The sequence below is a fragment of the Peromyscus eremicus genome, chromosome 19 (genome assembly GCF_949786415.1).
Source record: "Peromyscus eremicus chromosome 19, PerEre_H2_v1, whole genome shotgun sequence".
Lineage (NCBI taxonomy): Eukaryota > Metazoa > Chordata > Mammalia > Rodentia > Cricetidae > Peromyscus > Peromyscus eremicus.
In genome coordinates this window covers 24,839,804-24,847,133 of record NC_081435.1, presented here as the reverse complement: position 1 = coordinate 24,847,133, position 7,330 = coordinate 24,839,804, and positions in this window count along the sequence as shown.

Here is a 7,330-nt window from a genome sequence, read left to right as displayed (position 1 = left end):
GGAACCCTGACTCCGAGGCAGTCTGGCTGTGGAAAGTTAAGTGTCAGACTTCTCTGAGCTTCAGAGCCCTCTCTTCTTCCTCCCTCCCTTCCTCCCTCCCTCCCTCCCTCCCTCCCTCCCTCCCTCCCTCCCCTCCTCTTGCCTCCCTCCATTCCTTTGGTGAGGACTCATGCATGCTGAGCACATACCCTATGACAGAACTACACCCCAGAGTCTCTTTCTGGAAGGAACGTTGCTCAGGCATTCCCATCCCAACCCACTGGGCTCTATTCATAGCTCCCGGGCGTGATTGAGCCCAGAGGCAGGTGCAGCTTTAATTAACTCGTCCTTTCCTCAAATAGCTCTTTGCCCTGCCTCACAGGTGTCCCTGGAGCACAGGACAGGCACAGAAGAGGGACAGGAGAGAGCCACTGGAGGCTCCCCTCTGTGCTCATGCTGAGCAGGTGAATGGTCTGGCCCTTCTTGGGGTCCTGATTGGTCCCCTGGTGGGCCTCCAGCATGTGGACACAGCACCCCCCTCCTCTCTACAGTCCATGTTCAGTCATTCTTTTACCCCTCAAAAGAGAGGGTCTTCTCTATGCCAGACATTGGACTAGGTCCTGAGGTACAAACCTGACCAGCTGGCTTTTAGTTTAACTGGCCACCAGGTGTCACTACTGCCAGTCACATGGCATCTCAGGCCTGGAAAGAGGCAGGCAGGCATATGGGGACATGGGAACTGAATTAGACCAGCTCCGTTCCACCAGCCTGAATCAGAAGCAAGTTCCTGGAGTGGAAAAAAACACCGCTTCCCTTCCTCCCACGACTAAGACACCCTTGTGACTTCCTTAACTGCCCAGCTGGCCTGGCACTGCAGGGATGCAGAACCTCAGGTTGGTCTGGAATCTTTCTGCAGCCTGTGTCTCACAGAGCTCACCAGGCTTCCTGCAAACCCAGCCGCCACTGCTTCTTGCTCTCAGCCAAGGCAGTGGATGGAATTAGAAGCATTTCCTAACATCCAGCCCAAGTATGACACTCACTTTAGCTTCTCTTGGGTATGCTGTCTAGGGTCACAGGGGAAGGTTCTTCTAACGTTTAGAGAGATTGCTGGGCTCCACGGAGTTTACTTGTCACCAGTTTATGACTGAAGACACTGTGTGTCGGCTTTGGGACCACACTGGCAAGTGAACAGGTTAAGTTCTCTCTTCCTATGGCTTATGGTCTGTCCAAAAAGCCAAGGACTGGTGGGCATGGTGAGCCATACTTATAAGGTTATAAGTAGTATACTTGTAAGTATAAGTATACTTAGGAGGTTGAAGCTGGAAGAATAAATTTGAGGCCATCCTGGGCCACATAGTGAGGCCCTGCCTAAAATGAAGAGGGACTGAAGGGGTAGCTCAGTGGTTGAGCATTTGAGCTCTGTTCCCAGCACCCAATCAGGGACCTCATAACCTTCTATAACTCCAGCTCCAGGGGACTCATTGCCTGTGACCTCCTCAGGCATCAGAACTCATGTGAACATATCCGTGTGCAGATATGTTCACATGATTAAAAATAATAAAAAATAACCTTATTTAAAAAAAAAAAAAAAAAAAAAAAAAAGGCCGGCAGTGGTAGCACACGCCTTTAATCCCAGCATTTGGGAGGCAAAGGTAAGTGATTCTGAGTTTGAGGCCAGCATGGTTTACTAAGGAAGTTCCAGGACAGCCAGGGCTACAGACAGAAACCCTGACTCAAAAAACAAAACAAAAAAACCCCCCAAGAAACAAATAAAGCCTGGTATGATGGCTCATACCTGTTGTCCCAGAATGTGGGAGGCTGAGGCAGGAGAAAAGGAATTCAAGACCAGCCTGGGTTACATACTGAATCTTAGTACAGCTTGGGCTACATGAAAACTTGTCAAAACAAACAAACAAAACCCCAACAAGCTAGGATGGTGGTGTACTCTATTAATCCTAGCACTGTGGAGGTAGACACAGAGGGATCTCTGTGAGTTCAAGGGCAGCCAAGACTATAGAGTGGCCCTTCTCAAAACAAAAACAAAAGCCACATCAAAACAGAACAAAACCCCAGTAGGGAGCTGGAAAGATGGTTCAGTTGGTTAGGAGTGTCACTGCACTCTGGGGACCTGACGTTCAGGTCTTAGCATTCATGTAACAAGCTAGGCACGGTCGCTCACATGCCTACAACACCAGTGTTTGGGGAGCAGAGACGGGAGGATCTATGGGACTTTCTGGATGCCAGACTAGCTGAAAATGCAAGCTATGAATTCAGGGAGACCTTTCTTGGAAGGAATGAGGCAGAAAGTGATAGAGGATGTCAGATGTCCTCATTTGGACTTTGCACACAGGCAGGTTCACACGTGCATATCACAGGCAGGTTCACACGTGCATATCACACACACACACACACACACACACACACACACACACACACACCATAAAAACAAGTTGAGTGTGGTGATGCAAGCCTGTTACCCCAGCATTTGGGAGGTAGAGGCAAGAAACCTGGGGGGTGCTTCTTGGGGAAGGTCTCTCTGTGGACAGATCATGGAAAGTTTGTTGTTATAGAAAAAAATGAGGCAGACAGGCCCCATCTCAACAGGCTAAGTCGCTTTATTGGAACAGTGAGGGCCTCAGCCTTCCTGCAGGATGAAGGTTGAGCTCATTTAGAGGACCTGAGAGGCAGGTGTATACACATACACACATACATGAGTAGTTACCAGGAAGTTACAGCTATTTTTTTTTTTTTTTGTGATTTCACTAAGAGCAGGGTGGGTTCTTTTCCATACGTGGTCATATTGTTTGTACAGGTGGAGCAGAACAGCCAGGCTGGGGCTAATCCGCTCTTTATGGCTAGGGGCTATTGCCCTGCATAGCCTGACTCAGTTCCTCATGATCTAAGGCTGTTATCCAACATCAACACTGAGTTCCATACCTGGCCCTTTTTTACTTTGGATTTTGAGATTGTCTCCCTAGGTTGCCCAGGCTGGCCTTGAACTCACTCTGTAGTACTGACTGACCTGGAACCTGAGCTTCTCCTGCCTTATCCTTCTAAGTACCTGGGGTTGTAGGTCTGCACCTCCAGGCCTCAAATGTATGAGTGTGTGTGTGTGTGTGTGTGTGTGTGTGTGTGTATATATACACACATATATACACACACATATATACACATATGTATACATGTATAAAGTATATACATATATACATTAAAACTATATATAGTTTTTTCTACCTCCTGGAGATTTTTAAAATTAAATTTAGGCTGGGCAGCGGTGGTGCACGCCTTTAATCCCAGCACTCGGGAGGCAGAGCCAGGCAGATCTCTGTGAGTTTGAGGCCAGCCTGGTCTACAGATTGAGACCCAGGACAAGCACCAAAACTACGCAGAGAAACCCTGTCTTGAAAAAAAAATTAAAATCAAAATTAAATTTAGCAATTACATTACTTATCTATTAGGGTGTGTGTGCACACAGGTGTGGAGGTCAGAGGACAACTTTCGGGGATCAGTTCTCTCCTTCCACATGTAGGGTCTGAGATCAAACTCAGGACTGGGGCTGTCAGGCTTAGTAACAGGCTCCTTCATATACTGTGACATCTTTACGCCCTCTCCTACACTGAGACAGGAGCTCAGGAAGTCCAGGCTTTTCTGGAACTTACCATGTAGCCAAGGATGACCTTGGACTTCTGATCCTGGCTTGCAATGTATACATACATGTATTATATAAATTCACGTAAATGTTGGTTAAAATCATTAAAAACAAACAAACAAAAACTCCCAACAACTAGAAAGGAGACCAAGAGTGGTTAGAGGTCCTGAGGAAGTGGGGGGGAGGGCAAAAAAAAACGAGCCTTGTGAAGGGTGAAGTGAAACCAGAAAGGAGACTGAGGGGCAGTTACAGGAAAGGGTAGGAAGAGGGGGTGGGGGGTGGGGAGATGAGGGCGCAGAAATTCGCTAAAATACAAGCCAATAGAAAGTCCCAATGCAGCCCCCAGCTTTTCCAAAAAAAAAAAAAAAAAAAAAAAGAAAAGAAAGAAAGCCATATCCTGAGTTGACACACTTCAGTTAATAAGGACAGTTAGCCAGAAGCATAACTACAGAAGCCAAAAAGCATTTAGAGACTTTTCTAGAACTATGGACTTTGATATATTGGGTCTTTGTTTTCATTTTGACTGGTGGAGTCATATGCTGAGTTTTATGTATCTCAAAAAAAATTAAAATTAAAAACAAGCAAATACCACATGATCTGAAAAGAACATCTAGAAAAGGCAGAAGTTAGAGGTTAGAGGATAATTTAGAGATCAGCAGGAGCTGAAGGAAGAGAGGAATAGAGAATTATTACTCAATGGGTATCATGTTTCTGTCTGGGGTGATGAAAAAAATTGCTAACAGTGGTGACTCAATCATACCACAAATGTAATTTTTCTTGTTTTTTTTTTCCTTTGTTTTTTTTTTTTTTTTTTTTTTTTTGGTTTTTCGAGACAGGGTTTCTCTGTGTAGCTTTGCGCCTTTCTTGGGACTCACTTGGTAGCCCAGGCTGGCCTCGAACTCACAGAGATCCACCTGGCTCTGCCTCCCGAGTGCTGGGATTAAAGGCGTGCGCCACCACCGCCCGGCTTCCTATGTTTTTTGAGATAGAGTTTTTCTGTGTAGTCCTGGCTGGCCTGGACCTCACGTTGTAGACCAGTTTGGCCTGGAACTCACAAGAGATCCACCTGCCTCTGCCTCCTGAGTGCTGGGATTAAAGGCATGCGCCACCACCCGACTCCACGAAGGTATTTTATGCTGCTATCACTTCTTGGCCTTTTGGCTAAGATCAAGTACAATTATGCTGTTTAATTATGTTTTGTAGACTCGTCTCACTGTCTTCCAGCCTTAGCCTCCTAAATGTTGGAATTAGGACATAACATAATTACACCTGGCGAAGGCCACACAGCTAGAAGACGGAATCACAAGAAGTCAGGCTGGATCACAGGTCCCACAGGGTCACTGGTATTAAAACTTCCCCAGGCCGGGCGGTGGTGGCGCACGCCTTTAATCCCAGCACTCGGGAGGCAGAGCCAGGTGAATCTCTCTGAGTTCGAGGCCAGCCTGGACTACCAAGTGAGTTCCAGGAAAGGCGCAAAGCTACACAGAGAAACCCTGTCTCGAAAAACCAAAAAAAATAAAAATAAAATAAATAAAAATAAAACTTCCCCAATGTTGATATCCTACTAGGATTAAGAGATGCTGAGATTGTGTGGGCCAGAGTGGTTCTGAGAGGCCAGAGGCCACCAGGACGTTCACACTGTGTCAGGACCAAGCTTCCTTTAAATGGGTAAATGAGGTTATTTTTCTTCCAAGAACGTCAATGATGAGTGTCAGAGAAGACAGAAAAACTGGCCTGGAAGCCGGGCGGTGGTGGCGCACGCCTTTAATCCCAGCACTTGGGAGGCAGAGCCAGGCGGATCTCTGTGAGTTCGAGGCCAGCCTGGGCTACCAACTGAGTTCCAAGAAAGGTGCAAAGCTACACAGAGAAACCCTGTCTCGAAAAAACCAAAACCAAAACAAACAAACAAAACAAAAAAACACCTGGAAGTAGCAGCCTGAATGCTAGACAGCAACTTGAAACCAACTTTCCTCGTGGCCTTCCTCTTGGCTGATGAGATACTCAGTCTTGGACAAATACAAACTCCTTGCCTGTCTATATGTTGAGGATAGTTACATGCAAGCCCTGTCTCTCAGGCATGGCCTCAGGGTCCTACTCAAGTCTCCAGCCTTCCTGTATTTATCACTGGACCAGGTTAGGGATTTGCTTGTACCCCCAAGGAGATGTGCTAAAGTCCCATCCTCCAGTATGTGTGTCCGTGTCTGTTTTTGGTTGCTAAGGGCACAGTACAAACTGGGAGATTTCAAAGAAAACAGGTTTATTCTCAGTTTGTAGTTCTGGTCCAAGGTTAAAGGCCCTCATTCAGTATTAACTTTCTTGCTGGCAAAACAGCCGGGCTGGGCATTATGGGGCCAAAGACAGGAGACATGTATTTATTTATTTGGTTTGGATTTGTGAGACAGGTTCTTATTCAGTCCAGGTTGTCCTAAAACTCACTATATAGCCAAGGATGACCGTGAACTTCCTGCTTCCACTCTTCAAGTACTGGAATTACAGGAGTATACCACGATGCCTGGCTGAGACAAGAGACAATGTGTATCTCCACTGGTCTTTTTTTCTTATAAAACCAGCAATTTTAAATAATAGATGCTCCACCCTAATGATCTTCTCTAACCCTAATCACCCCTGAAATGCCTCATCTTTATACATCGTGGTTAGACTAAGTCCCTACCCACTTAGTACCTTACAATGGGGATGAAATTCCAACCCTAGAAAATACCTATTTAAGATGGTGCAGCCTTCGATGGACTATTTTAAAGGAACTGATTTTTTGTTTGTTTGTTTGTTTGTTTATTTTTCCAGACAGGGTTTCCCAGTGTAACAGTCCTGGCTGTCCTGGAACTCACTCTGTAGACCAGGCTGGCCTCAAACTCACTGAAATCCGCCTACCTCTGCCTCCCAAGTGCTGGGACTAAAGGTGTGTGCCACCATCGACCTGCAGAACTGAAATTGTAATGCGTTCGAATTTGTAAAGACTGTGGGACTTTTAAAGTTATTTAAGATCATGGAGGTGAGTAAGAAAGGAGGATTGTGGTTTAATAGTGATGTGTTTGCGTGTCAAGTTGACAAGGGATCAGTTGTATGGGTGGTTTTGTGTGTCAGCTTGACACAAGCTAGAGTAATCAGAGAGGAAGGAGCCTCAGCTGAGGAAATGCCTCCGTGAGATCCAGCTGTAAGGCATTTTCTCATTCAGTGATCAGTGGGGGAGGGCCAGCCCATCGTGGGTGGTGCCATCCCTGGGCTGCTGGTCCTGGGTTCTATAAGAAAGCAGGCTAAGCAAGTCATGGGGAGCAAACCAGTAAGCAGCACCCCTCCAGGGCCTCTGCATCAGCCCCTGCCTCCAGGATCCTGGCCTGTTTGAGTTCCTGTCCTAACTTCCTTCATTGATGAACAGCAATGCTGAAGTGTAAGCCAAATAAACCCTTTCCTCCCCAACTTGCTTTTTGGCCAAGGTGTTTCATCACAGCAATAGAAACCCTAATTAAGATACTTGGTCTCGCCGGGCGGTGGTGGCGCACGCCTTTAATCCCAGCACTCGGGAGGCAGAGCTAGGTGGATCTCTGTGAGTTCGAGGTCAGCCTGGGCTACCAAGTGAGTCCCAGGAAAGGCGCAAAGCTACACAGAGAAACCCTGTCTCGAAAAACAAAAAAACAAAAAAACAAAAAAACCAAAAAAACAACAAAAAAACAAAAAAACAAAAGA